Source organism: Taudactylus pleione, unplaced genomic scaffold (assembly GCF_031769625.1).
Source record: "Taudactylus pleione unplaced genomic scaffold, aTauple2 ptg000967l, whole genome shotgun sequence".
NCBI lineage: Eukaryota > Metazoa > Chordata > Amphibia > Anura > Myobatrachidae > Taudactylus > Taudactylus pleione.
In genome coordinates, this window is record NW_028285368.1 from 12,515,001 (window position 1) to 12,537,121 (window position 22,121).

Genomic DNA, 22,121 nt, shown 5'->3' on the forward strand with positions numbered 1-22,121 from the left:
GGTGGTTTCCCATCCAAGTACTAACCAGGCCCAACACTGCATAGTTTCCAAGATCAGACAAAATTGGGCATGTCCAGTGTGGTTTGGCTGCAGGTGCTCAATAATATTAACTTTAGACCTCTTTTACTTCTTAACTCAAGTAAATTCATTGATAAGTTGAAAAAATGTAATGTAAAATGTAATAGAAAAGAATGTTATGGCTATATAAAATTACCTACAGCACCTGGTATTCCCAGGTGGTCTCCCGTCCAAGTACTAACCAGGCCCAACACCGCATAGCTTCCAAGATCAGATGAGATTGGGCAAGTCCAGTGTGGTTTGGCTGTAGGTGCTCAAAATCATTAACTTTAGACCTCTATTACTTCTTAACTCAAGTAAATTCATTGATAAGTTGAAAAAATTAAATGTAAAATGTAATAGAAAAGAATGTTATGGCTGCAAAAAATTACCTACAGCACCTGGTATTCCCAGGTGGTCTCCCATCCAAGTACTAACCAGGCCCAACACTGCATAGCTTCCAAGATCAGACGAGATGGGGAATGTCCAGTGTGGTTTGGCTGTAGGTGCTCAAAAACATTAACTTTAGACCTCTTTTACTTCTTAACTCAAGTAAATTCAATGATTAGTTGTAAAATTAAATGTAAAATATAATAGAAAAGAATGTTATGGCAGTATAAAATTACCTACAGCTCCTGCTATTCCCAGGTGGTCTCCCATCCAAGTACTAACCAGGCCCAACACTGCATATTTTCCAAGATCAGATGAGATTGGGCAAGTCCAGCGTGGTTTGGCTGTAGGTGCTCAAAAACATTAACTTTAGACCTCTTTTACTTCTTAACTCAAGTAAATTCATTGATAAGTTGAAAAAATTAAATGTAAAATGTAATAGAAAAGAATGTTTTGGCTGTATAAAATTACCTACAGCACCTGGTATTCCCAGGTGCTCTCCCATCCAAGTACAAACCAGACCCAACACTGCATAGCTTACAAGATCAGACGAGATTGGGCATGTCCAGTGTGGTTTGGCTGTAGGTGCTCAAAAGCATTAAACTTAGACCTCTATTACTTCTTAACTCAAGTAAATTCATTGATAAGTTGAAAAAATTAATTGTAAAATGAAATAGAAAAGAATGTTATGGCTGTATAAAATTACCTATTGCACCTGGTGTTCCCAGGTGGTCTCCCATCCAAAGTACTAACCAGGCCCAGCACTGCATAGCTTCCAAGATCAGATGAGATTGGGCATGTCCTCTGTGGTTTGATGGTAGCTGCTCACAAACCTTAACTTTAGACCTCTTTTACTTCTTAACTCAAGTAAATTAATTGATAGGTTGAAAAAATGTAATGTAAAATGTAATAGAAAAGAATGTTATGGCTATATAAAATTACCTACAGCACCTGGTATTCCCAGGTGGTCTCCCGTCCAAATACTAACCAGACCCAACACTGCATAGCTTCCAAGATCAGACGAGATTGGGCATGTCCAGTGTGGGTTGGCTGTAGGTGCTCAAAAGCGTTAACTTTAGACCTCTTTTACTTCTTAACTCAAGTAAATTCATTGATAAGTTGAAAAAATTAAATGTAAAATGTAATAGAAAAAACTGTTATGGCAGTATAAAATGACCTACAGCACCTGGGATTCCTGGGTGGTCTCCCACCCAAGTACTAACCAGGCTCAACACTGCATAGTTTCCAAGATCAGACGAGATTGGGCATGTCCAGTGTGGTTTGGCTGCATGTGCTCAATAATATTAACTTTAGACCTCTTTTACTTCTTAACTCAAGTAAATTCATTGATAAGTTGAAAAAATGTAATGTAAAATGTAATAGAAAAGAATGTTTTGGCTGTATAAAATTACCTACAGCACCTGGTATTCCCAGGTGGTCTCCCATCCAAGTACAAACCAGGCCCAACACTGCATAGCATACAAGATCAGACGAGATTGGGCATGTCCAGTGTGGTTTGGCTGTAGGTGCTCAAAAGCATTAAATTTAGACCTCTATTACTTCTTAACTCAAGTAAATTCATTGATAAGTTGAAAAAATTAAATGTAAAATGTAATAGAAAAGAATGTTATGGCAGTATAAAATTACCTACAGCACCTGGCATTCCCAGGTGGTCTCCCATCCAAGTACTAACCAGGCCCAACACTGCATAGCTTCCAAGATCAGACAAGATTGGGCATGTCCTCTGTGGTTTGACTGTAGGTGCCCACAAACCTTAACTTTAGACCTCTTTTACTTCTTAACTCAAGTAAATTCAATGATTAGTTGAAAAATGAAATGTAAAATGTAATAGAAAAGAATGTTATGGCAGTATAAAATTACCAACAGCACCTGGTATTCCCAGGTGGGTTCCCATCCAAGTACTAACCATGCCCAACACTGCATAGCTTCCAAGATCAGACGAAATTGGCCATGTCCAGTGTGGTTTGGCTATAGGTGCTGAAAGATATTAACTTTAGACCTCTTTTACTTCTTAACTCAAGTAAATTCATTGCTAAGTTGAAAAAATGTAATGTAAAATGTAATAGAAAAGAATTTTATGGCTATATAAAATTACCTACAGCACCTGGTATTCCCAGGTGGTCTCCCATCCAAGTATTAACCAGGCCCAACACTGCATGGCTTCCAAGATCAGACGAGATTGGGCATGTCCAGTGTGGTTTGGCTGTAGGTGCTAAAAGCCTTAACATTAGACCTCTATTACTTCTTAACTCAAGTAAATTCATTGATAAGTTGAAAAAATTAAATGTAAAATGTAATAGAAAAGAATGTTATGGCTGCATAAAATTACCTACAGCACCTGGTATTCCCAGGTGGTCTCCCATCCAAGTACTAACCAGGCCCAACACTGCATAGCTTCCAAGATCAGACGAGATTGGGCATATCCAGTGTGGTTTGGCTGTAGGTGCTCAAAAACATTAACTTTAGACCTCTATTACTTCTTAACTCAAGTAAATTCATTGATAAGTTGAAAAAATTTAATTTAAAATGTAATAGAAAAGAATGTTATGGCTATATAAAATTACCTACAGCACCTGGTATTTCCAGGTGGTCTCCCATCCAAGTACTAACCAGGCCCAACACTGCATAGCTTCCAAGATCAGACGAGATTGGGCATGTCCAGTGTGGTTTGGCTGCAGGTGCTCAAAAACATTAACTTTAGACCTCTATTACTTCTTAACTCAAGTAAATTCATTGATAAGTTGAAAAAATTAAATCTAAAATGTAATAGAAAAGAATGTTATGGCAGTATAAAATTACCTACAGCACCTGGTATTCCCAGGTGGTCTCCCATCTAAGTACGAACCAGACCCAACACTGCATAGCTTCCAAGTTCAGACGAGAGTGGGCATGTCCAGTGTGGTTTGGCTCTAGGTGCTCAAAAACATTAACTTTAGACCTCTTTTACTTCTTAACTCAAGTAAATTCATTGATAAGTTGAAAAAATTAAATGTAAAATGTAATAGAAAAAACTGTTATGGCAGTATAAAATGACCTACAGCACCTGGGATTCCTGGGTGGTCTCCCACCCAAGTACTAACCAGGCTCAACACTGCATAGTTTCCAAGATCAGACGAGATTGGGCATGTCCAGTGTGGTTTGGCTGCATGTGCTCAATAATATTAACTTTAGACCTCTTTTACTTCTTAACTCAAGTAAATTCATTGATAAGTTGAAAAAATGTAATGTAAAATGTAATAGAAAAGAATGTTTTGGCTGTATAAAATTACCTACAGCACCTGGTATTCCCAGGTGGTCTCCCATCCAAGTACAAACCAGGCCCAACACTGCATAGCATACAAGATCAGACGAGATTGGGCATGTCCAGTGTGGTTTGGCTGTAGGTGCTCAAAAGCATTAAATTTAGACCTCTATTACTTCTTAACTCAAGTAAATTCATTGATAAGTTGAAAAAATTAAATGTAAAATGTAATAGAAAAGAATGTTATGGCAGTATAAAATTACCTACAGCACCTGGCATTCCCAGGTGGTCTCCCATCCAAGTACTAACCATGCCCAACACTGCATAGCTTCCAAGATCAGACAAGATTGGGCATGTCCTCTGTGGTTTGACTGTAGGTGCCCACAAACCTTAACTTTAGACCTCTTTTACTTCTTAACTCAAGTAAATTCAATGATTAGTTGAAAAATGAAATGTAAAATGTAATAGAAAAGAATGTTATGGCAGTATAAAATTACCAACAGCACCTGGTATTCCCAGGTGGGTTCCCATCCAAGTACTAACCATGCCCAACACTGCATAGCTTCCAAGATCAGACGAAATTGGCCATGTCCAGTGTGGTTTGGCTATAGGTGCTGAAAGATATTAACTTTAGACCTCTTTTACTTCTTAACTCAAGTAAATTCATTGCTAAGTTGAAAAAATGTAATGTAAAATGTAATAGAAAAGAATTTTATGGCTATATAAAATTACCTACAGCAACTGGTATTCCCAGGTGGTCTCCCATCCAAGTATTAACCAGGCCCAACACTGCATAGCTTCCAAGATCAGACGAGATTGGGCATGTCCAGTGTGGTTTGGCTGTAGGTGCTAAAAGCCTTAACATTAGACCTCTATTACTTCTTAACTCAAGTAAATTCATTGATAAGTTGAAAAAATTAAATGTAAAATGTAATAGAAAAGAATGTTATGGCTGCATAAAATTACCTACAGCACCTGGTATTCCCAGGTGGTCTCCCATCCAAGTACTAACCAGGCCCAACACTGCATAGCTTCCAAGATCAGACGAGATTGGGCATATCCAGTGTGGTTTTGCTGTAGGTGCTCAAAAACATTAACTTTAGACCTCTATTACTTCTTAACTCAAGTAAATTCATTGATAAGTTGAAAAAATTTAATTTAAAATGTAATAGAAAAGAATGTTATGGCTATATAAAATTACCTACAGCACCTGGTATTTCCAGGTGGTCTCCCATCCAAGTACTAACCAGGCCCAACACTGCATAGCTTCCAAGATCAGACGAGATTGGGCATGTCCAGTGTGGTTTGGCTCTAGGTGCTCAAAAACATTAACTTTAGACCTCTTTTACTTCTTAACTCAAGTAAATTCATTGATAAGTTGAAAAAATTAAATGTAAAATGTAATAGAAAAAACTGTTATGGCAGTATAAAATGACCTACAGCACCTGGGATTCCTGGGTGGTCTCCCACCCAAGTACTAACCAGGCTCAACACTGCATAGTTTCCAAGATCAGACGAGATTGGGCATGTCCAGTGTGGTTTGGCTGCATGTGCTCAATAATATTAACTTTAGACCTCTTTTACTTCTTAACTCAAGTAAATTCATTGATAAGTTGAAAAAATGTAATGTAAAATGTAATAGAAAAGAATGTTTTGGCTGTATAAAATTACCTACAGCACCTGGTATTCCCAGGTGGTCTCCCATCCAAGTACAAACCAGGCCCAACACTGCATAGCATACAAGATCAGACGAGATTGGGCATGTCCAGTGTGGTTTGGCTGTAGGTGCTCAAAAGCATTAAATTTAGACCTCTATTACTTCTTAACTCAAGTAAATTCATTGATAAGTTGAAAAAATTAAATGTAAAATGTAATAGAAAAGAATGTTATGGCAGTATAAAATTACCTACAGCACCTGGCATTCCCAGGTGGTCTCCCATCCAAGTACTAACCATGCCCAACACTGCATAGCTTCCAAGATCAGACAAGATTGGGCATGTCCTCTGTGGTTTGACTGTAGGTGCCCACAAACCTTAACTTTAGACCTCTTTTACTTCTTAACTCAAGTAAATTCAATGATTAGTTGAAAAATGAAATGTAAAATGTAATAGAAAAGAATGTTATGGCAGTATAAAATTACCAACAGCACCTGGTATTCCCAGGTGGGTTCCCATCCAAGTACTAACCATGCCCAACACTGCATAGCTTCCAAGATCAGACGAAATTGGCCATGTCCAGTGTGGTTTGGCTATAGGTGCTGAAAGATATTAACTTTAGACCTCTTTTACTTCTTAACTCAAGTAAATTCATTGCTAAGTTGAAAAAATGTAATGTAAAATGTAATAGAAAAGAATTTTATGGCTATATAAAATTACCTACAGCAACTGGTATTCCCAGGTGGTCTCCCATCCAAGTATTAACCAGGCCCAACACTGCATAGCTTCCAAGATCAGACGAGATTGGGCATGTCCAGTGTGGTTTGGCTGTAGGTGCTAAAAGCCTTAACATTAGACCTCTATTACTTCTTAACTCAAGTAAATTCATTGATAAGTTGAAAAAATTAAATGTAAAATGTAATAGAAAAGAATGTTATGGCTGCATAAAATTACCTACAGCACCTGGTATTCCCAGGTGGTCTCCCATCCAAGTACTAACCAGGCCCAACACTGCATAGCTTCCAAGATCAGACGAGATTGGGCATATCCAGTGTGGTTTTGCTGTAGGTGCTCAAAAACATTAACTTTAGACCTCTATTACTTCTTAACTCAAGTAAATTCATTGATAAGTTGAAAAAATTTAATTTAAAATGTAATAGAAAAGAATGTTATGGCTATATAAAATTACCTACAGCACCTGGTATTTCCAGGTGGTCTCCCATCCAAGTACTAACCAGGCCCAACACTGCATAGCTTCCAAGATCAGACGAGATTGGGCATGTCCAGTGTGGTTTGGCTGCAGGTGCTCAAAAACATTAACTTTAGACCTCTATTACTTCTTAACTCAAGTAAATTCATTGATAAGTTGAAAAAATTAAATCTAAAATGTAATAGAAAAGAATTTTATGGCAGTATAAAATTACCTACAGCACCTGGTATTCCCAGGTGGTCTCCCATCTAAGTACGAACCAGACCCAACACTGCATAGCTTCCAAGTTCAGACGAGAGTGGGCATGTCCAGTGTGGTTTGGCTGTAGGTGCTCAAAACCATTAACTTTAGACCTCTTTTACTTCTTAACTCAAGTAAATTCAATGATTATATTAAAAATGAAATGTAAAATGTAATAGAAAAGAATGTTATGGCAGTATAAAATTACCTACAGCTCCTGGTATTCCCAGGTGGTCTCCCATCCAAGTACTAACCAGGCCCAACACTGCATAGTTTCCAAGATCAGATGAGATTGGGCATGTCCAGCGTGGTTTGGCTGTAGGTGCTCAAAAACATTAACTTTAGACCTCTATTACTTCTTAACTCAAGTAAATTCATTGATAAGTTGAAAAAATTAAATGTAAAATGTAATTTAAAAGACTGTTTTGGCTGTATAAAATTACCTACAGCACCTGGTATTCCCAGGTGGTCTCCCATCCAAGTACAAACCAGGCCCAACACTGCATAGCTTACAAGATCAGACGAGATTGGGCATGTCCAGTGTGGTTTGGCTGTAGGTGCTCACAAGCATTAAATTTAGACCTCTATTACTTCTTAACTCAAGTAAATTCAATGATAAGTTGAAAAAATTAAATGTAAAATGTAATAGAAAAGAATGTTATGGCAGTATAAAATTACCTATTGCACCTGGTATTCCCAGGTGGTCTCCCATCCAAGTACTAACCAGGCCCAGCACTGCATAGCTTCCAAGATCAGACGAGATTGGGCATGTCCTCTGTGGTTTGACTGTAGGTGCTCACAAACCTTAACTTTAGACAACTTTTACTTCTAAACTCAAGTAAATTCATTGATAAGTTGAAAAAATTAAATGTAAAATGTAATAGAAAAGAATGTTATGGCAGTATAAAATTACCTACAGCACCTGGTATTCCCAGGTGGTCTCCCGTCCAAATACTAACCAGGCCCAACACTGCATAGCTTCCAAGATCAGACGAGATTGGGCATGTCCAGTGTGGTTTGGCTGTATGTGCTCAAAAGCGTTAACTTTAGACAACTTTTACTTCTATACTCAAGTAAATTCATTGATAAGTTGAAAAAATTAAATGTAAAATGTAATAGAAAAGACTGTTATGGCAGTATAAAATGACCTACAGCACCAGGGATTCCTAGGTGGTCTCCCATCCAAGTACTAACCAGGCCCAACACTGCATAGCTTCCAAGATCAGACCAGATTGGGCATGTCCAGTGTGGTTTGGCTGTAGGTGCTCAAAAGCGTTAACTTTAGACCTCTTTTACTTCTTAACTCAAGTAAATTCAATGATTAGTTGAAAAATGAAATGTAAAATATAATAGAAAAGAATGTTATGGCAGTATAAAATTACCTACAGCACCTGGTATTTCCAGGTGGTCTCCCATCCAAGTACTAACCAGGCCCAACACTGCATAGCTTCCAAGATCAGACGAGATTGGGCATGTCCAGTGTGGTTTGGCTGCAGGTGCTCAAAAACATTAACTTTAGACCTCTATTACTTCTTAACTCAAGTAAATTCATTGATAAGTTGAAAAAATTAAATCTAAAATGTAATAGAAAAGAATGTTATGGCAGTATAAAATTACCTACAGCACCTGGTATTCCCAGGTGGTCTCCCATCTAAGTACGAACCAGACCCAACACTGCATAGCTTCCAAGTTCAGACGAGAGTGGGCATGTCCAGTGTGGTTTGGCTGTAGGTGCTCAAAAACATTAACTTTAGACCTCTTTTACTTCTTAACTCAAGTAAATTCATTGATAAGTTGAAAAAATTAAATGTAAAATGTAATAGAAAAAACTGTTATGGCAGTATAAAATGACCTACAGCACCTGGGATTCCTGGGTGGTCTCCCACCCAAGTACTAACCAGGCTCAACACTGCATAGTTTCCAAGATCAGATGAGATTGGGCATGTCCAGTGTGGTTTGGCTGCATGTGCTCAATAATATTAACTTTAGACCTCTTTTACTTCTTAACTCAAGTAAATTCATTGATAAGTTGAAAAAATGTAATGTAAAATGTAATAGAAAAGAATGTTTTGGCTGTATAAAATTACCTACAGCACCTGGTATTCCCAGGTGGTCTCCCATCCAAGTACAAACCAGGCCCAAAACTGCATAGCATACAAGATCAGACGAGATTGGGCATGTCCAGTGTGGTTTGGCTGTAGGTGCTCAAAAGCATTAAATTTAGACCTCTATTACTTCTTAACTCAAGTAAATTCATTGATAAGTTGAAAAAATTAAATGTAAAATGTAATAGAAAAGAATGTTATGGCAGTATAAAATTACCTACAGCACCTGGCATTCCCAGGTGGTCTCCCATCCAAGTACTAACCAGGCCCAACACTGCATAGCTTCCAAGATCAGACAAGATTGGGCATGTCCTCTGTGGTTTGACTGTAGGTGCCCACAAACCTTAACTTTAGACCTCTTTTACTTCTTAACTCAAGTAAATTCAATGATTAGTTGAAAAATGAAATGTAAAATGTAATAGAAAAGAATGTTATGGCAGTATAAAATTACCTACAGCTCCTGGTATTCCCAGGTGGTCTCCCATCCAAGTACTAACCAGGCCCAACACTGCATAGTTTCCAAGATCAGATGAGATTGGGCATGTCCAGCGTGGTTTGGCTGTAGGTGCTCAAAAACATTAACTTTAGACCTCTATTACTTCTTAACTCAAGTAAATTCATTGATAAGTTGAAAAAATTAAATGTAAAATGTAATATAAAAGACTGTTTTGGCTGTATAAAATTACCTACAGCACCTGGTATTCCCAGGTGGTCTCCCATCCAAGTACAAACCAGGCCCAACACTGCATAGCTTACAAGATCAGACGAGATTGGGCATGTCCAGTGTGGTTTGGCTGTAGGTGCTCACAAGCATTAAATTTAGACCTCTATTACTTCTTAACTCAAGTAAATTCAATGATAAGTTGAAAAAATTAAATGTAAAATGTAATAGAAAAGAATGTTATGGCAGTATAAAATTACCTATTGCACCTGGTATTCCCAGGTGGTCTCCCATCCAAGTACTAACCAGGCCCAGCACTGCATAGCTTCCAAGATCAGACGAGATTGGGCATGTCCTCTGTGGTTTGACTGTAGGTGCTCACAAACCTTAACTTTAGACAACTTTTACTTCTAAACTCAAGTAAATTCATTGATAAGTTGAAAAAATTAAATGTAAAATGTAATAGAAAAGACTGTTATGGCAGTATAAAATGACCTACAGCACCAGGGATTCCTAGGTGGTCTCCCATCCAAGTACTAACCAGGCCCAACACTGCATAGCTTCCAAGATCAGACGAGATTGGGCATGTCCAGTGTGGTTTGGCTGTAGGTGCTCAAAAACATTAACTTTAGACCTCTTTTACTTCTTAACTCAAGTAAATTCAATGATTAGTTGAAAAATGAAATGTAAAATATAATAGAAAAGAATGTTATGGCAGTATAAAATTACCTACAGCACCTGGTATTTCCAGGTGGTCTCCCATCCAAGTACTAACCAGGCCCAACACTGCATAGCTTCCAAGATCAGACGAGATTGGGCATGTCCAGTGTGGTTTGGCTGCAGGTGCTCAAAAACATTAACTTTAGACCTCTATTACTTCTTAACTCAAGTAAATTCTTTGATAAGTTGAAAAAATTAAATCTAAAATGTAATAGAAAAGAATGTTATGGCAGTATAAAATTACCTACAGCACCTGGTATTCCCAGGTGGTCTCCCATCTAAGTACGAACCAGACCCAACACTGCATAGCTTCCAAGTTCAGACGAGAGTGGGCATGTCCAGTGTGGTTTGGCTGTAGGTGCTCAAAAACATTAACTTTAGACCTCTTTTACTTCTTAACTCAAGTAAATTCAATGATTATTTTAAAAATGAAATGTAAAATGTAATAGAAAAGAATGTTATGGCAGTATAAAATTACCTACAGCTCCTGGTATTCCCAGGTGGTCTCCCATCCAAGTACTAACCAGGCCCAACACTGCATAGTTTCCAAGATCAGATGAGATTGGGCATGTCCAGCGTGGTTTGGCTGTAGGTGCTCAAAAACATTAACTTTAGACCTCTATTACTTCTTAACTCAAGTAAATTCATTGATAAGTTGAAAAAATTAAATGTAAAATGTAATATAAAAGACTGTTTTGGCTGTATAAAATTACCTACAGCACCTGGTATTCCCAGGTGGTCTCCCATCCAAGTACAAACCAGGCCCAACACTGCATAGCTTACAAGATCAGACGAGATTGGGCATGTCCAGTGTGGTTTGGCTGTAGGTGCTCACAAGCATTAAATTTAGACCTCTATTACTTCTTAACTCAAGTAAATTCAATGATAAGTTGAAAAAATTAAATGTAAAATGTAATAGAAAAGAATGTTATGGCAGTATAAAATTACCTATTGCACCTGGTATTCCCAGGTGGTCTCCCATCCAAGTACTAACCAGGCCCAGCACTGCATAGCTTCCAAGATCAGACGAGATTGGGCATGTCCTCTGTGGTTTGACTGTAGGTGCTCACAAACCTTAACTTTAGACCTCTTTTACTTCTTAACTCAAGTAAATTAATTGATAAGTTGAAAAAATGTAATGTAAAATGTAATAGAAAAGAATGTTATGGCAATATAAAATTACCTACAGCACCTGGTATTCCCAGGTGGTCTCCCGTCCAAATACTAACCAGGCCCAACACTGCATAGCTTCCAAGATCAGACGAGATTGGGCATGTCCAGTGTGGTTTGGCTGTATGTGCTCAAAAGCGTTAACTTTAGACAACTTTTACTTCTAAACTCAAGTAAATTGATTGATAAGTTGAAAAAATTAAATGTAAAATGTAATAGAAAAGACTGTTATGGCAGTATAAAATGACCTACAGCACCAGGGATTCCTAGGTGGTCTCCCATCCAAGTACTAACCAGGCCCAACACTGCATAGCTTCCAAGATCAGACGAGATTGGGCATGTCCAGTGTGGTTTGGCTGTAGGTGCTCAAAAACATTAACTTTAGACCTCTTTTACTTCTTAACTCAAGTAAATTCAATGATTAGTTGAAAAATGAAATGTAAAATATAATAGAAAAGAATGTTATGGCAGTATAAAATTACCTACAGCTCCTGGTATTCCCAGGTGGTCTCCCATCCAAGTACTAACCAGGCCAAACACTGCATAGTTTCCAAGATCAGATGAGATTGGGCAAGTCCAGCGTGGTTTGGCTGTAGGTGCTCAAAAACATAAACTTTAGACCTCTTTTACATCTTAACTCAAGTAAATTCATTGATAAGTTGAAAAAATTAAATGTAAAATGTAATAGAAAAAAATGTTATGGCAGTATAAAATTACCTACAGCACCTGTTATTCCCAGGTGGTCTCCCATCCAAGTACTAACCAGGCCCAGCTCTGCATAGCTTCCAAGATCAGACAAGATTGGGCATGTCCTCTGTGGTTTGACTGTAGGTGCTCACAAACCTTAACTTTAGACCTCTTTTACTTCTTAACTCAAGTAAATTCAATGATTAGTTGAAAAATGAAATGTAAAATGTAATAGAAAAGAATGTTATGGCAGTATAAAATTACCTACAGCACCTGGTATTCCCAGGTGGGTTCCCATCCAAGTACTAACCATGCCCAACACTGCATAGCTTCCAAGAACAGTCGACATTGGCCATGTCCAGTGTGGTTTGGCTATAGGTGCTGAAAAATATTAACTTTAGACCTCTTTTACTTCTTAAATCAAGTAAATTCATTGCTAAGTTGAAAAAATGTAATGTAAAATGTAATAGAAAAGAATGTTATGGCTATATAAAATTACCTACAGCACCTGGTATTCCCAGGTGGTCTCCCATCGAAGTATTAACCAGGCCCAACACTGCATAGCTTCCAAGATCAGACGAGATTGGGCATGTCCAGTGTGGTTTGGCTGTAGGTGCTAAAAGCATTAACATTAGACCTCTATTACTTCTTAACTCAAGTAAATTCATTGATAAGTTGAAAAAATTAAATGTAAAATGTAATAGAAAAGAATGTTATGGCTGCATAAAATTACCTACAGCACCTGGTATTCCCAGGTGGTCTCCCATCCAAGTACTAACCAGGCCTAACACTGCATAGCTTCCAAGATCAGACGAGATTGGGCATGTCCAGTGCGGTTTGGCTGTAGGTGCTCAAATACTTTAACTTTAGACCTCTATTACTTCTTAACTCAAGTAAATTCATTGATAAGTTGAAAAAATTAAATCTAAAATGTAATAGAAAAGAATGTTATGGCAGTATAAAATTACCTACAGCACCTGGTATTCCCAGGTGGTCTCCCATCCAAGTACTAACCAGGCCCAACACTGCATAGCTTCCAAGATCAGACGAGATTGGGCATGTCCAGTGTGGTTTGGCTGCAGGTGCTCAAAAACATTAACTTTAGACCTCTATTACTTCTTAACTCAAGTAAATTCATTGATAAGTTGAAAAAATTAAATCTAAAATGTAATAGAAAAGAATGTTATGGCAGTATAAAATTACCTACAGCACCTGGTATTCCCAGGTGGTCTCCCATCTAAGTACGAACCAGACCCAACACTGCATAGCTTCCAAGTTCAGACGAGAGTGGGCATGTCCAGTGTGGTTTGGCTGTAGGTGCTCAAAAACATTAACTTTAGACCTCTTTTACTTCTTAACTCAAGTAAATTCAATGATTATTTTAAAAATGAAATGTAAAATGTAATAGAAAAGAATGTTATGGCAGTATAAAATTACCTACAGCTCCTGGTATTCCCAGGTGGTCTCCCATCCAAGTACTAACCAGGCCCAACACTGCATAGTTTCCAAGATCAGATGAGATTGGGCATGTCCAGCGTGGTTTGGCTGTAGGTGCTCAAAAACATTAACTTTAGACCTCTATTACTTCTTAACTCAAGTAAATTCATTGATAAGTTGAAAAAATTAAATGTAAAATGTAATATAAAAGACTGTTTTGGCTGTATAAAATTACCTACAGCACCTGGTATTCCCAGGTGGTCTCCCATCCAAGTACAAACCAGGGCCAACACTGCATAGCTTACAAGATCAGACGAGATTGGGCATGTCCAGTGTGGTTTGGCTGTATGTGCTCACAAGCATTAAATTTAGACCTCTATTACTTCTTAACTCAAGTAAATTCAATGATAAGTTGAAAAATTAAATGTAAAATGTAATAGAAAAGACTGTTATGGCAGTATAAAATGACTTACAGCACCAGGGATTCCTAGGTGGTCTCCCATCCAAGCACTAACCAGGCCCAACACTGCATAGCTTCCAAGATCAGACGAGATTGGGCATGTCCAGTGTGGTTTGGCTGTAGGTGCTCAAAAACATTAACTTTAGACCTCTTTTACTTCTTAACTCAAGTAAATTCAATGATTAGTTGAAAAATGAAATGTAAAATATAATAGAAAAGAATGTTATGGCAGTATAAAATTACCTACAGCTCCTGGTATTCCCAGGTGGTCTCCCATCCAAGTACTAACCAGGCCAAACACTGCATAGTTTCCAAGATCAGATGAGATTGGGCAAGTCCAGCGTGGTTTGGCTGTAGGTGCTCTAAAACATTAACTTTAGACCTCTTTTACATCTTAACTCAAGTAAATTCATTGATAAGTTGAAAAAATTAAATGTAAAATGTAATAGAAAAGAATGTTATGGCAGTATAAAATTACCTACAGCACCTGTTATTCCCAGGTGGTCTCCCATCCAAGTACTAACCAGGCCCAGCTCTGCATAGCTTCCAAGATCAGACAAGATTGGGCATGTCCTCTGTGGTTTGACTGTAGGTGCTCACAAACCTTAACTTTAGACCTCTTTTACTTCTTAACTCAAGTAAATTCAATGATTAGTTGAAAAATGAAATGTAAAATGTAATAGAAAAGAATGTTATGGCAGTATAAAATTACCTACAGCACCTGGTATTCCCAGGTGGGTTCCCATCCAAGTACTAACCATGCCCAACACTGCATAGCTTCCAAGATCAGTCGACATTGGCCATGTCCAGTGTGGTTTGGCTATAGGTGCTGAAAAATATTAACTTTAGACCTCTTTTACTTCTTAAATCAAGTAAATTCATTGCTAAGTTGAAAAAATGTAATGTAAAATGTAATAGAAAAGAATGTTATGGCTATATAAAATTACCTACAGCACCTGGTATTCCCAGGTGGTCTCCCATCCAAGTATTAACCAGGCCCAACACTGCATAGCTTCCAAGATCAGACGAGATTGGGCATGTCCAGTGTGGTTTGGCTGTAGGTGCTAAAAGCATTAACATTAGACCTCTATTACTTCTTAACTCAAGTAAATTCATTGATAAGTTGAAAAAATTTAATGTAAAATGTAATAGAAAAGAATGTTATGGCTGCATAAAATTACCTACAGCACCTGGTATTCCCAGGTGGTCTCCCATCCAAGTACTAACCAGGCCCAACACTGCATAGCTTCCAAGATCAGACGAGATTGGGCATGTCCAGTGCGGTTTGGCTGTAGGTGCTCAAATACATTAACTTTAGACCTCTATTACTTCTTAACTCAAGTAAATTCATTGATAAGTTGAAAAAATTAAATCTAAAATGTAATAGAAAAGAATGTTATGGCATTTAAAATTACCTACAGCACCTGGTATTCCCAGGTGGTCTCCCATCCAAGTACTAACCAGACCCAACACTGCATAGCTTCCAAGTTCAGATGAGAGTGGGCATGTCCAGTGTGGTTTGGCTGTAGGTGCTCAAAAACATTAACTTTAGACCTCTTTTACTTCTTAACTCAGGTAAATTCATTGATAAGTTGAAAAAATGTAATGTAAAATGTAATAGAAAAGAATGTTATGGCAGTATAAAATTACCTATTGCACCTGGTATTACCAGGTGGTCTCCCATCCAAGTACTAACCAGGCCCAGCACTGCATAGCTTCCAAGATCAGACGAGATTGGGCATGTCCTCTGTGGTTTGACTGTAGGTGCGCACAAACCTTAACTTTAGACCTCTTTTACTTCTTAACTCAAGAAAATTAATTGATAAGTTGAAACAATGTAATGTAAAATGTAATAGAAAAGAATGTTATGGCAATATAAAATTACCTACAGCACCTGGAATTCCCAGGTGGTCTCCCGTCCAAATACTAACCAGGCCCAACACTGCATAGCTTCCAAGATCAGACGAGATAGGGCTTGTCTAGTGTGGTTTGGCTGTATGTGCTCAAAAGCGTTAACTTTAGACCTCTTTTACTTCTTAACTCAAGTAAATTCATTGATAAGTTGAAAAAATTAAATGTAAAATGTAATAGAAAAGAATGTTATGGCAGTATAAATTGACCTACAGCACCAGGGATTCCTAGGCGGTCTCCCATCCAAGTACTAACCAGGCCCAACACTGCATAGCTTCCAAGATCAAACAAGATTGGGCATGTCCAGTGTGGTTTGGCTGTAGGTGCTCAAAAACATTAACTTTAGACCTCTTTTACTTCTTAACTCAAGTAAATTCATTGATAAGTTGAAAAAATTAAATGCAAAATTTAATAGAAAAGAATGTTATGGCAGTATAAAATTACCTACAGCACCTGGTGTTCCCAAGTGGTCTCCCATCCAAGTACTAACCAGGCCCAACACTGCATAGCTTCCTATTTCAGACGAAATTGGGCATGTCCAGTGTGGTTTGGCTGTAGGTGCTCAAAAACATTAACTTTAGACCTCTTTTACTTCTTAACTCAAGTAAATTCAATGATTAGTTGAAAAATGAAATGTAAAATATAATAGAAAAGAATGTTATGGCAGTATAAAATAACCTACAGCTCCTGGTATTCCCAGGTGGTCTCCCATCCAAGTACTAACCAGGCAAAACACTGAATAGTTTCCAAGATCAGATGAGATTGGGCAAGTCCAGCGTGGTTTGGCTGTAGGTGCTCAAAAACATTAACTTTAGACCTCTTTTACATCTTAACTCAAGTAAATTCATTGATAAGTTGAAAAAATTAAATGTAAAATGTAATAGAAAAGAATGTTTTGGCTGTATAAAATTACCTACAGCACCTGGTATTCCCAGGTGGTCTCCCATCCAAGTACAAACCAGGCCCAACACTGCTTAGCTTACAAGATCAGACGAGATTGGGCATGTCCAGTGTGGTTTGGCTGTAGGTGCTCAAAAGCTTTAAATTTAGACCTCTATTACTTCTTAACTCAAGTAAATTCATTGATAAGTTGAAAAATTTAAATGTAAAATGTAATAGAAAAGAATGTTATGGCAGTATAAAATTACCTACAGCACCTGGTATTCCCAGGTGGTCTCCCATCCAAGTACTAACCAGGCCCAGCACTGCATAGCTTCCAAGATCAGACAAGATTGGGCATGTCCTCTGTGGTTTGACTGTAAGTGCTCACAAACCTTAACTTTAGACCTCTTTTACTTCTTAACTCAAGTAAATTCAATGATTAGTTGAAAAATGAAATGTAAAATGTAATAGAAAAGAATGTTATGGCTATATAAAACTACCTACAGCACCTGGTATTCCCAGGTGGTCTCCCATCCAAGTATTAACCAGGCCCAACACTGCATAGCTTCCAAGATCAGACGAGATTGGGCATGTCCAGTGTGGTTTGGCTGTAGGGGCTAAAAGCATTAACATTAGACCTCTATTACTTCTTAACTCAAGTAAATTCATTGATAAGTTGAAAAAATTAAATGTAAAATGTAATAGAAAAGAATGCTATGGCTGCATAAAATTACCTTCAGCACCTGGTATTCCCAGGTGGTCTCCCATCCAAGTACTAACCAGGTCCAACACTGCATAGCTTCCAAGATCAGACGAGATTGGGCATATCCAGTGTGGTTTGGCTGTAGGTGCTCAAAAACATTAACTTTAGACCTCTATTACTTCTTAACTCAAGTAAATTCATTGATAAGTTGAAAAAATTAAATGTAAAATGTAATAGAAAAGAAAGTTATGGCTATATAAAATTATCTACAGCACCTGGTATTTCCAGGTGGTCTCCCATCCAAGTACTAACCAGGCCCAACACTGCATAGCTTCCAAGATCAGACGAGATTGGGCATGTCCAGTGTGGTTTGGCTGTAGGTGCTCAAATACATTAACTTTAGACCTCTATTACTTCTTAACTCAAGTAAATTCATTGATAAGTTGAAAAAATTAAATCTAAAATGTAATACAAAAGAATGTTATGGCAGTATAAAATTACCTACAGCACCTGGTATTCCCAGGTGGTCTCCCATCCAAGTACTAACCAGACCCAACACTGCATAGCTTCCAAGTTCAGACGAGAGTGGGCATGTCCAGTGTGGTTTGGCTGTAGGTGCTCAAAAACATTAACTTTAGACCTCTTTTACTTCTTAACTCAAGTAAATTCATTGATAAGTTGAAAAAATTTAATGTAAAATGTAATAGAAAAGAATGTTATGGCAGTATAAAATTACCTATTGCACCTGGTATTCCCAGGTGGTCTCCCATCCAAGTACTAACCAGGCCCAGCACTGCATAGCTTCCAAGATCAGACGAGATTGGGCATGTCCTCTGTTGTTTGACTGTAGGTGCTCACAAACCTTAACTTTAGACCTCTTTTACTTCTTAACTCAAGAAAATTAATTGATAAGTTGAAACAATGTAATGTAAAATGTAATAGAAAAGAATGTTATGGCAATATAAAATTACCTACAGCACCTGGTATTCCCAGGTGGTCTCCCGTCCAAATACTAACCAGGCCCAACACTGCATAGCTTCCAAGATCAGACGAGATTGGGCTTGTCCAGTGTGGTTTGGCTGTATGTGCTCAAAAGCGTTAACTTTAGACCTCTTTTACTTCTTAACTCAAGTAAATTCATTGATAAGTTGAAACAATTAAATGTAAAATGTAATAGAAAAAACTGTTATGGCAGTATAAAATGACCTACAGCACCAGGGATTCCTAGGTGGTCTCCCATTCAAGTACTAACCAGGCCCAACACTGCATAGCTTCCAAGATCAAACGAGATTGGACATGTCCAGTGTGGTTTGGCTGTAGGTGCTCAAAAACATTAACTTTAGGCCTCTTTTACTTCTTAACTCAAGTAAATTCAATGATTAGTTGAAAAATGAAATGTAAAATATAATAGAAAAGAATGTTATGGCAGTATAAAATAACCTACAGCTCCTGGAATTCCCAGGTGGTCTCCCATCCAAGTACTAACCAGGCAAAACACTGCATAGTTTTAAAGATCAGATGAGATTGGGCAAGTCCAGCGTGGTTTGGCTGTAGGTGCTCAAAAACATTAACTTTAGACCTCTTTTACATCTTAACTCAAGTAAATTCATTGATAAGTTGAAAAAATTAAATGTAAAATGTAATAGAAAAGAATGTTTTGGCTGTATAAAATTACCTACAGCACCTGGTATTCCCAGGTGGTCTCCCATCCAAGTACAAACCAGGCCCAACACTGCTTAGCTTACAAGATCAGACGAGATTGGGCATGTCCACTGTGGTTTGGCTGTAGGTGCTCAAAAGCATTAAATTTAGACCTCTATTACTTCTTAACTCAAGTAAATTCATTGATAAGTTGAAAAAATTAAATGTAAAATGTAATAGAAAAGAATGTTATGGCTGCATAAAACTGCCTACAGCACCTGGTATTTCCAGGTGGTCTCCCATCCAAGTACTAACCAGGCCCAACACTGCATAGCTTCCAAGATCAGACGAGATTGGGCATGTCCAGTGTGGTTTGGCTGTAGGTGCTCAAAAACATTAACTTTAGACCTCTATTACTTCTTAACTCAAGTAAATTCATTGATAAGTTGAAAAAATTAAATGTAAAATGTAATAGAAAAGAATGTTATGGCTGCATAAAACTGCCTACAGCACCTGGTATTCCCAGGTGGTCTCCCATCCAAGTACTAACCAGACCCAACACTGCATAGTTTCCAAGTTCAGACGAGAGTGGGCATGTCCAGTGTGGTTTGGCTGTAGGTGCTCAAAAACATTAACTTTAGACCTCTTTTACTTCTTAACTCAAGTAAATTCAATGATTAGTTGAAAAGTGAAATGTAAAATGTAATAGAAAAGAATGTTATGGCAGTATAAAATTACCTACAGCTCCTGGTATTCCCAGGTGATCTCCCATCCAAGTACTAACCAGGCCCAACACTGCATAGTTTCCAAGATCAGATGAGATTGGGCATGTCCAGTGTGGTTTGGCTGTATGTGCTCAAAAGCGTTTACTTTAGACCTCTTTTACTTCTTAACTCAAGTAAATTCATTGATAAGTTGAAAAAATTAAATGTAAAATGTAATAGAAAAGACTGTTATGGCAGTATAAAATGACCTACAGCACCTGTTATTCCCAGGTGGTCTCCCATCCAAGTACTAACCAGGCCCAGCTCTGCATAGCTTCCAAGATCAGACAAGATTGGGCATGACCTCTGTGGTTTGACTGTAGGTGCTCACAAACCTTAACTTTAGACCTCTTTTACTTCTTAACTCAAGTAAATTCAATGATTAGTTGAAAAATGAAATGTAAAATGTAATAGAAAAGAATGTTATGGCAGTATAAAATTACCTACAGCACCTGGTATTCCCAGGTGGGTTCCCATCCAAGTACTAACCATGCCCAACACTGCATAGCTTCCAAGATCAGACGACATTGGCCATGTCCAGTGTGGTTTGGCTATAGGTGCTGAAAAATATTAACTTTAGACCTCTTTTACTTCTTAAATCAAGTAAATTCATTGCTAAGTTGAAAAAATGTAATGTAAAATGTAATAGAAAAGAATGTTATGGCTGCATAAAATTACCTACAGCACCTGGTATTCCCAGGTGGTCTCCCATCCAAGTACTAACCAGGTCCAACACTGCATAGCTTCCAAGATCAGATGAGATTGGGCATATCCAGTGTGGTTTGGCTGTAGGTGCTCAAAAACATTAACTTTAGACCTCTGTTACTTCTTAACTCAAGTAAATTCATTGATAAGTTGAAAAAATTAAATTTAAAATGTAATAGAAAAGAATGTTATGGCTATATAAATTTACCTACAGCACCTGGTATTTCCAGGTGGTCTCCCATCCAAGTACTAACCAGGCCCAACACTGCATAGCTTCCAAGATCAGACGAGATTGGGCATGTCCAGTGTGGTTTGGCTGTAGGTGCTCAAATACATTAACTTTAGACCTCTATTACTTCTTAACTCAAGTAAATTCATTGATAAGTTGAAAAAATTAAATCTAAAATGTAATAGAAAAGAATGTTATGGCAGTATAAAATTACCTACAGCACCTGGTATTCCCAGGTGGTCTCCCATCCAAGTACTAACCAGACCCAACACTGCATAGCTTCCAAGTTCAGACGAGAGTGGGCATGTCCAGTGTGGTTTGGCTGTAGGTGCTAAAATCATTAACATTAGACCTCTATTACTTCTTAACTCAAGTAAATTCATTGATAAGTTGAAAAAATTAAATGTAAAATGTAATAGAAAAGAATGTTATGGCTGCATAAAATTACCTACAGCACCTGGTATTCCCAGGTGGTCTCCCATCCAAGTACTAACCAGGCCCAACACTGCATAGCTTCCAAGATCAGACGAGATTGGGCAAATCCAGTGTGGTTTGGCTGTAGGTGCTCAAAAACATTAACTTTAGACATCTATTACTTCTTAACTCAAGTAAATTCATTGATAAGTTGAAAAAATTAAATTTAAAATGTAATAGAAAAGAATGTTATGGCTATATAAAATTACCTACAGCACCTGGTATTTCCAGGTGGTCTCCCATCCAAGTACTAACCAGGCCCAACACTGCATAGCTTCCAAGATCAGGTGAGATTGGGCATGTCCAGTGTGGTTTGGCTGTAGGTGCTCAAAAACATTAACTTTAGACCTCTTTTACTTCTTAACTCAAGTAAATTCATTGATAAGTTGAAAAAATTAAATGTAAAATGTAATAGAAAAGAATGTTATGGCAGTATAAAATTACCTACAGCACCTGTTATTCCCAGGTGGTCTCCCATCCAAGTACTAACCAGGCCCAGCTCTGCATAGCTTCCAAGATCAGACAAGATTGGGCATGTCCTCTGTGGTTTGACTGTAGGTGCTCACAAACCTTAACTTTAGACCTCTTTTACTTCTTAACTCAAGTAAATTCAATGATTAGTTGAAAAATGAAATGTAAAATGTAATAGAAAAGAATGTTATGGCAGTATAAAATTACCTACAGCACCTGGTATTCCCAGGTGGGTTCCCATCCAAGTACTAACCATGCCCAACACTGCATAGCTTCCAAGATCAGAC

General features: G+C 37.8%; 4 non-coding genes and 87 pseudogenes across 4 annotated transcripts; all 91 read right to left on the reverse strand.

The window, feature by feature from the left end:
- Positions 1–95, reverse strand: part of LOC148470217 (5S ribosomal RNA) — a 119-nt pseudogene extending 24 nt beyond the window's left edge.
- Positions 96–211: 116 nt separating this feature from the next.
- On the reverse strand, positions 212–330 carry LOC148470218 (5S ribosomal RNA; annotated as a pseudogene).
- Positions 331–446: 116 nt separating this feature from the next.
- Positions 447–565, reverse strand: LOC148470219 (5S ribosomal RNA; annotated as a pseudogene).
- A 115-nt stretch (positions 566–680) lies between these two features.
- LOC148470220 (5S ribosomal RNA) lies at positions 681–799 on the reverse strand (annotated as a pseudogene).
- Positions 800–915: 116 nt separating this feature from the next.
- LOC148470221 (5S ribosomal RNA) lies at positions 916–1,034 on the reverse strand (annotated as a pseudogene).
- A 352-nt stretch (positions 1,035–1,386) lies between these two features.
- LOC148470222 (5S ribosomal RNA) lies at positions 1,387–1,505 on the reverse strand (annotated as a pseudogene).
- A 116-nt stretch (positions 1,506–1,621) lies between these two features.
- LOC148470223 (5S ribosomal RNA) lies at positions 1,622–1,740 on the reverse strand (annotated as a pseudogene).
- Positions 1,741–1,856: 116 nt separating this feature from the next.
- Positions 1,857–1,975, reverse strand: LOC148470224 (5S ribosomal RNA; annotated as a pseudogene).
- Positions 1,976–2,091: 116 nt separating this feature from the next.
- On the reverse strand, positions 2,092–2,210 carry LOC148470225 (5S ribosomal RNA; annotated as a pseudogene).
- Positions 2,211–2,325: 115 nt separating this feature from the next.
- LOC148470226 (5S ribosomal RNA) lies at positions 2,326–2,444 on the reverse strand (annotated as a pseudogene).
- Positions 2,445–2,560: 116 nt separating this feature from the next.
- LOC148470227 (5S ribosomal RNA) lies at positions 2,561–2,679 on the reverse strand (annotated as a pseudogene).
- A 115-nt stretch (positions 2,680–2,794) lies between these two features.
- LOC148470228 (5S ribosomal RNA) lies at positions 2,795–2,913 on the reverse strand. Its single transcript, XR_015874547.1, has one exon. It is a non-coding gene; the product is annotated as a 5S ribosomal RNA (ribosomal RNA).
- Positions 2,914–3,029: 116 nt separating this feature from the next.
- On the reverse strand, positions 3,030–3,148 carry LOC148470229 (5S ribosomal RNA; annotated as a pseudogene).
- A 116-nt stretch (positions 3,149–3,264) lies between these two features.
- Positions 3,265–3,383, reverse strand: LOC148470230 (5S ribosomal RNA; annotated as a pseudogene).
- Positions 3,384–3,499: 116 nt separating this feature from the next.
- Positions 3,500–3,618, reverse strand: LOC148470231 (5S ribosomal RNA; annotated as a pseudogene).
- A 116-nt stretch (positions 3,619–3,734) lies between these two features.
- Positions 3,735–3,853, reverse strand: LOC148470232 (5S ribosomal RNA; annotated as a pseudogene).
- Positions 3,854–3,969: 116 nt separating this feature from the next.
- On the reverse strand, positions 3,970–4,088 carry LOC148470233 (5S ribosomal RNA; annotated as a pseudogene).
- A 115-nt stretch (positions 4,089–4,203) lies between these two features.
- Positions 4,204–4,322, reverse strand: LOC148470234 (5S ribosomal RNA; annotated as a pseudogene).
- A 116-nt stretch (positions 4,323–4,438) lies between these two features.
- On the reverse strand, positions 4,439–4,557 carry LOC148470235 (5S ribosomal RNA; annotated as a pseudogene).
- A 115-nt stretch (positions 4,558–4,672) lies between these two features.
- LOC148470236 (5S ribosomal RNA) lies at positions 4,673–4,791 on the reverse strand (annotated as a pseudogene).
- Positions 4,792–4,907: 116 nt separating this feature from the next.
- Positions 4,908–5,026, reverse strand: LOC148470237 (5S ribosomal RNA; annotated as a pseudogene).
- Positions 5,027–5,142: 116 nt separating this feature from the next.
- LOC148470238 (5S ribosomal RNA) lies at positions 5,143–5,261 on the reverse strand (annotated as a pseudogene).
- A 116-nt stretch (positions 5,262–5,377) lies between these two features.
- Positions 5,378–5,496, reverse strand: LOC148470239 (5S ribosomal RNA; annotated as a pseudogene).
- Positions 5,497–5,612: 116 nt separating this feature from the next.
- Positions 5,613–5,731, reverse strand: LOC148470240 (5S ribosomal RNA; annotated as a pseudogene).
- A 115-nt stretch (positions 5,732–5,846) lies between these two features.
- Positions 5,847–5,965, reverse strand: LOC148470241 (5S ribosomal RNA; annotated as a pseudogene).
- Positions 5,966–6,081: 116 nt separating this feature from the next.
- On the reverse strand, positions 6,082–6,200 carry LOC148470242 (5S ribosomal RNA; annotated as a pseudogene).
- Positions 6,201–6,315: 115 nt separating this feature from the next.
- Positions 6,316–6,434, reverse strand: LOC148470243 (5S ribosomal RNA; annotated as a pseudogene).
- A 116-nt stretch (positions 6,435–6,550) lies between these two features.
- LOC148470244 (5S ribosomal RNA) lies at positions 6,551–6,669 on the reverse strand (annotated as a pseudogene).
- Positions 6,670–6,785: 116 nt separating this feature from the next.
- Positions 6,786–6,904, reverse strand: LOC148470245 (5S ribosomal RNA; annotated as a pseudogene).
- A 115-nt stretch (positions 6,905–7,019) lies between these two features.
- LOC148470246 (5S ribosomal RNA) lies at positions 7,020–7,138 on the reverse strand (annotated as a pseudogene).
- Positions 7,139–7,254: 116 nt separating this feature from the next.
- Positions 7,255–7,373, reverse strand: LOC148470247 (5S ribosomal RNA; annotated as a pseudogene).
- A 116-nt stretch (positions 7,374–7,489) lies between these two features.
- Positions 7,490–7,608, reverse strand: LOC148470248 (5S ribosomal RNA; annotated as a pseudogene).
- A 116-nt stretch (positions 7,609–7,724) lies between these two features.
- Positions 7,725–7,843, reverse strand: LOC148470249 (5S ribosomal RNA; annotated as a pseudogene).
- Positions 7,844–7,959: 116 nt separating this feature from the next.
- Positions 7,960–8,078, reverse strand: LOC148470250 (5S ribosomal RNA; annotated as a pseudogene).
- Positions 8,079–8,193: 115 nt separating this feature from the next.
- On the reverse strand, positions 8,194–8,312 carry LOC148470251 (5S ribosomal RNA; annotated as a pseudogene).
- Positions 8,313–8,428: 116 nt separating this feature from the next.
- LOC148470252 (5S ribosomal RNA) lies at positions 8,429–8,547 on the reverse strand (annotated as a pseudogene).
- Positions 8,548–8,663: 116 nt separating this feature from the next.
- LOC148470253 (5S ribosomal RNA) lies at positions 8,664–8,782 on the reverse strand (annotated as a pseudogene).
- A 116-nt stretch (positions 8,783–8,898) lies between these two features.
- Positions 8,899–9,017, reverse strand: LOC148470254 (5S ribosomal RNA; annotated as a pseudogene).
- A 116-nt stretch (positions 9,018–9,133) lies between these two features.
- Positions 9,134–9,252, reverse strand: LOC148470255 (5S ribosomal RNA; annotated as a pseudogene).
- A 115-nt stretch (positions 9,253–9,367) lies between these two features.
- LOC148470256 (5S ribosomal RNA) lies at positions 9,368–9,486 on the reverse strand (annotated as a pseudogene).
- Positions 9,487–9,602: 116 nt separating this feature from the next.
- On the reverse strand, positions 9,603–9,721 carry LOC148470257 (5S ribosomal RNA; annotated as a pseudogene).
- Positions 9,722–9,837: 116 nt separating this feature from the next.
- On the reverse strand, positions 9,838–9,956 carry LOC148470258 (5S ribosomal RNA; annotated as a pseudogene).
- Positions 9,957–10,072: 116 nt separating this feature from the next.
- Positions 10,073–10,191, reverse strand: LOC148470259 (5S ribosomal RNA; annotated as a pseudogene).
- A 115-nt stretch (positions 10,192–10,306) lies between these two features.
- On the reverse strand, positions 10,307–10,425 carry LOC148470260 (5S ribosomal RNA; annotated as a pseudogene).
- A 116-nt stretch (positions 10,426–10,541) lies between these two features.
- LOC148470261 (5S ribosomal RNA) lies at positions 10,542–10,660 on the reverse strand (annotated as a pseudogene).
- Positions 10,661–10,775: 115 nt separating this feature from the next.
- LOC148470262 (5S ribosomal RNA) lies at positions 10,776–10,894 on the reverse strand (annotated as a pseudogene).
- Positions 10,895–11,010: 116 nt separating this feature from the next.
- Positions 11,011–11,129, reverse strand: LOC148470263 (5S ribosomal RNA; annotated as a pseudogene).
- Positions 11,130–11,245: 116 nt separating this feature from the next.
- On the reverse strand, positions 11,246–11,364 carry LOC148470264 (5S ribosomal RNA; annotated as a pseudogene).
- Positions 11,365–11,480: 116 nt separating this feature from the next.
- Positions 11,481–11,599, reverse strand: LOC148470265 (5S ribosomal RNA; annotated as a pseudogene).
- A 116-nt stretch (positions 11,600–11,715) lies between these two features.
- Positions 11,716–11,834, reverse strand: LOC148470266 (5S ribosomal RNA; annotated as a pseudogene).
- Positions 11,835–11,949: 115 nt separating this feature from the next.
- LOC148470267 (5S ribosomal RNA) lies at positions 11,950–12,068 on the reverse strand (annotated as a pseudogene).
- A 116-nt stretch (positions 12,069–12,184) lies between these two features.
- LOC148470268 (5S ribosomal RNA) lies at positions 12,185–12,303 on the reverse strand (annotated as a pseudogene).
- A 350-nt stretch (positions 12,304–12,653) lies between these two features.
- Positions 12,654–12,772, reverse strand: LOC148470269 (5S ribosomal RNA; annotated as a pseudogene).
- A 115-nt stretch (positions 12,773–12,887) lies between these two features.
- LOC148470270 (5S ribosomal RNA) lies at positions 12,888–13,006 on the reverse strand (annotated as a pseudogene).
- Positions 13,007–13,122: 116 nt separating this feature from the next.
- On the reverse strand, positions 13,123–13,241 carry LOC148470271 (5S ribosomal RNA; annotated as a pseudogene).
- A 116-nt stretch (positions 13,242–13,357) lies between these two features.
- LOC148470272 (5S ribosomal RNA) lies at positions 13,358–13,476 on the reverse strand (annotated as a pseudogene).
- Positions 13,477–13,591: 115 nt separating this feature from the next.
- LOC148470273 (5S ribosomal RNA) lies at positions 13,592–13,710 on the reverse strand (annotated as a pseudogene).
- A 116-nt stretch (positions 13,711–13,826) lies between these two features.
- Positions 13,827–13,945, reverse strand: LOC148470274 (5S ribosomal RNA; annotated as a pseudogene).
- A 115-nt stretch (positions 13,946–14,060) lies between these two features.
- LOC148470275 (5S ribosomal RNA) lies at positions 14,061–14,179 on the reverse strand (annotated as a pseudogene).
- A 115-nt stretch (positions 14,180–14,294) lies between these two features.
- LOC148470276 (5S ribosomal RNA) lies at positions 14,295–14,413 on the reverse strand (annotated as a pseudogene).
- A 116-nt stretch (positions 14,414–14,529) lies between these two features.
- LOC148470277 (5S ribosomal RNA) lies at positions 14,530–14,648 on the reverse strand (annotated as a pseudogene).
- A 350-nt stretch (positions 14,649–14,998) lies between these two features.
- Positions 14,999–15,117, reverse strand: LOC148470278 (5S ribosomal RNA; annotated as a pseudogene).
- A 115-nt stretch (positions 15,118–15,232) lies between these two features.
- On the reverse strand, positions 15,233–15,351 carry LOC148470279 (5S ribosomal RNA). Its single transcript, XR_015873013.1, has one exon. It is a non-coding gene; the product is annotated as a 5S ribosomal RNA (ribosomal RNA).
- A 115-nt stretch (positions 15,352–15,466) lies between these two features.
- Positions 15,467–15,585, reverse strand: LOC148470280 (5S ribosomal RNA; annotated as a pseudogene).
- Positions 15,586–15,701: 116 nt separating this feature from the next.
- LOC148470281 (5S ribosomal RNA) lies at positions 15,702–15,820 on the reverse strand (annotated as a pseudogene).
- A 116-nt stretch (positions 15,821–15,936) lies between these two features.
- LOC148470282 (5S ribosomal RNA) lies at positions 15,937–16,055 on the reverse strand (annotated as a pseudogene).
- Positions 16,056–16,171: 116 nt separating this feature from the next.
- Positions 16,172–16,290, reverse strand: LOC148470283 (5S ribosomal RNA; annotated as a pseudogene).
- A 116-nt stretch (positions 16,291–16,406) lies between these two features.
- Positions 16,407–16,525, reverse strand: LOC148470284 (5S ribosomal RNA; annotated as a pseudogene).
- Positions 16,526–16,640: 115 nt separating this feature from the next.
- On the reverse strand, positions 16,641–16,759 carry LOC148470285 (5S ribosomal RNA; annotated as a pseudogene).
- A 116-nt stretch (positions 16,760–16,875) lies between these two features.
- On the reverse strand, positions 16,876–16,994 carry LOC148470286 (5S ribosomal RNA; annotated as a pseudogene).
- A 116-nt stretch (positions 16,995–17,110) lies between these two features.
- LOC148470287 (5S ribosomal RNA) lies at positions 17,111–17,229 on the reverse strand (annotated as a pseudogene).
- A 115-nt stretch (positions 17,230–17,344) lies between these two features.
- LOC148470288 (5S ribosomal RNA) lies at positions 17,345–17,463 on the reverse strand (annotated as a pseudogene).
- Positions 17,464–17,578: 115 nt separating this feature from the next.
- LOC148470289 (5S ribosomal RNA) lies at positions 17,579–17,697 on the reverse strand (annotated as a pseudogene).
- A 116-nt stretch (positions 17,698–17,813) lies between these two features.
- LOC148470290 (5S ribosomal RNA) lies at positions 17,814–17,932 on the reverse strand (annotated as a pseudogene).
- Positions 17,933–18,048: 116 nt separating this feature from the next.
- On the reverse strand, positions 18,049–18,167 carry LOC148470291 (5S ribosomal RNA; annotated as a pseudogene).
- A 116-nt stretch (positions 18,168–18,283) lies between these two features.
- Positions 18,284–18,402, reverse strand: LOC148470292 (5S ribosomal RNA; annotated as a pseudogene).
- A 116-nt stretch (positions 18,403–18,518) lies between these two features.
- On the reverse strand, positions 18,519–18,637 carry LOC148470293 (5S ribosomal RNA; annotated as a pseudogene).
- A 116-nt stretch (positions 18,638–18,753) lies between these two features.
- Positions 18,754–18,872, reverse strand: LOC148470294 (5S ribosomal RNA; annotated as a pseudogene).
- Positions 18,873–18,987: 115 nt separating this feature from the next.
- LOC148470295 (5S ribosomal RNA) lies at positions 18,988–19,106 on the reverse strand (annotated as a pseudogene).
- A 116-nt stretch (positions 19,107–19,222) lies between these two features.
- On the reverse strand, positions 19,223–19,341 carry LOC148470296 (5S ribosomal RNA; annotated as a pseudogene).
- A 116-nt stretch (positions 19,342–19,457) lies between these two features.
- LOC148470297 (5S ribosomal RNA) lies at positions 19,458–19,576 on the reverse strand (annotated as a pseudogene).
- Positions 19,577–19,692: 116 nt separating this feature from the next.
- LOC148470298 (5S ribosomal RNA) lies at positions 19,693–19,811 on the reverse strand (annotated as a pseudogene).
- A 115-nt stretch (positions 19,812–19,926) lies between these two features.
- LOC148470299 (5S ribosomal RNA) lies at positions 19,927–20,045 on the reverse strand (annotated as a pseudogene).
- Positions 20,046–20,161: 116 nt separating this feature from the next.
- LOC148470300 (5S ribosomal RNA) lies at positions 20,162–20,280 on the reverse strand (annotated as a pseudogene).
- Positions 20,281–20,395: 115 nt separating this feature from the next.
- LOC148470301 (5S ribosomal RNA) lies at positions 20,396–20,514 on the reverse strand (annotated as a pseudogene).
- Positions 20,515–20,630: 116 nt separating this feature from the next.
- On the reverse strand, positions 20,631–20,749 carry LOC148470302 (5S ribosomal RNA). Its single transcript, XR_015873637.1, has one exon. It is a non-coding gene; the product is annotated as a 5S ribosomal RNA (ribosomal RNA).
- Positions 20,750–20,865: 116 nt separating this feature from the next.
- On the reverse strand, positions 20,866–20,984 carry LOC148470303 (5S ribosomal RNA; annotated as a pseudogene).
- A 116-nt stretch (positions 20,985–21,100) lies between these two features.
- LOC148470304 (5S ribosomal RNA) lies at positions 21,101–21,219 on the reverse strand (annotated as a pseudogene).
- A 115-nt stretch (positions 21,220–21,334) lies between these two features.
- On the reverse strand, positions 21,335–21,453 carry LOC148470305 (5S ribosomal RNA). The gene has a single exon (XR_015873893.1). It is a non-coding gene; the product is annotated as a 5S ribosomal RNA (ribosomal RNA).
- Positions 21,454–21,569: 116 nt separating this feature from the next.
- On the reverse strand, positions 21,570–21,688 carry LOC148470306 (5S ribosomal RNA; annotated as a pseudogene).
- Positions 21,689–21,804: 116 nt separating this feature from the next.
- Positions 21,805–21,923, reverse strand: LOC148470307 (5S ribosomal RNA; annotated as a pseudogene).
- Positions 21,924–22,121: the final 198 nt, after the last annotated feature.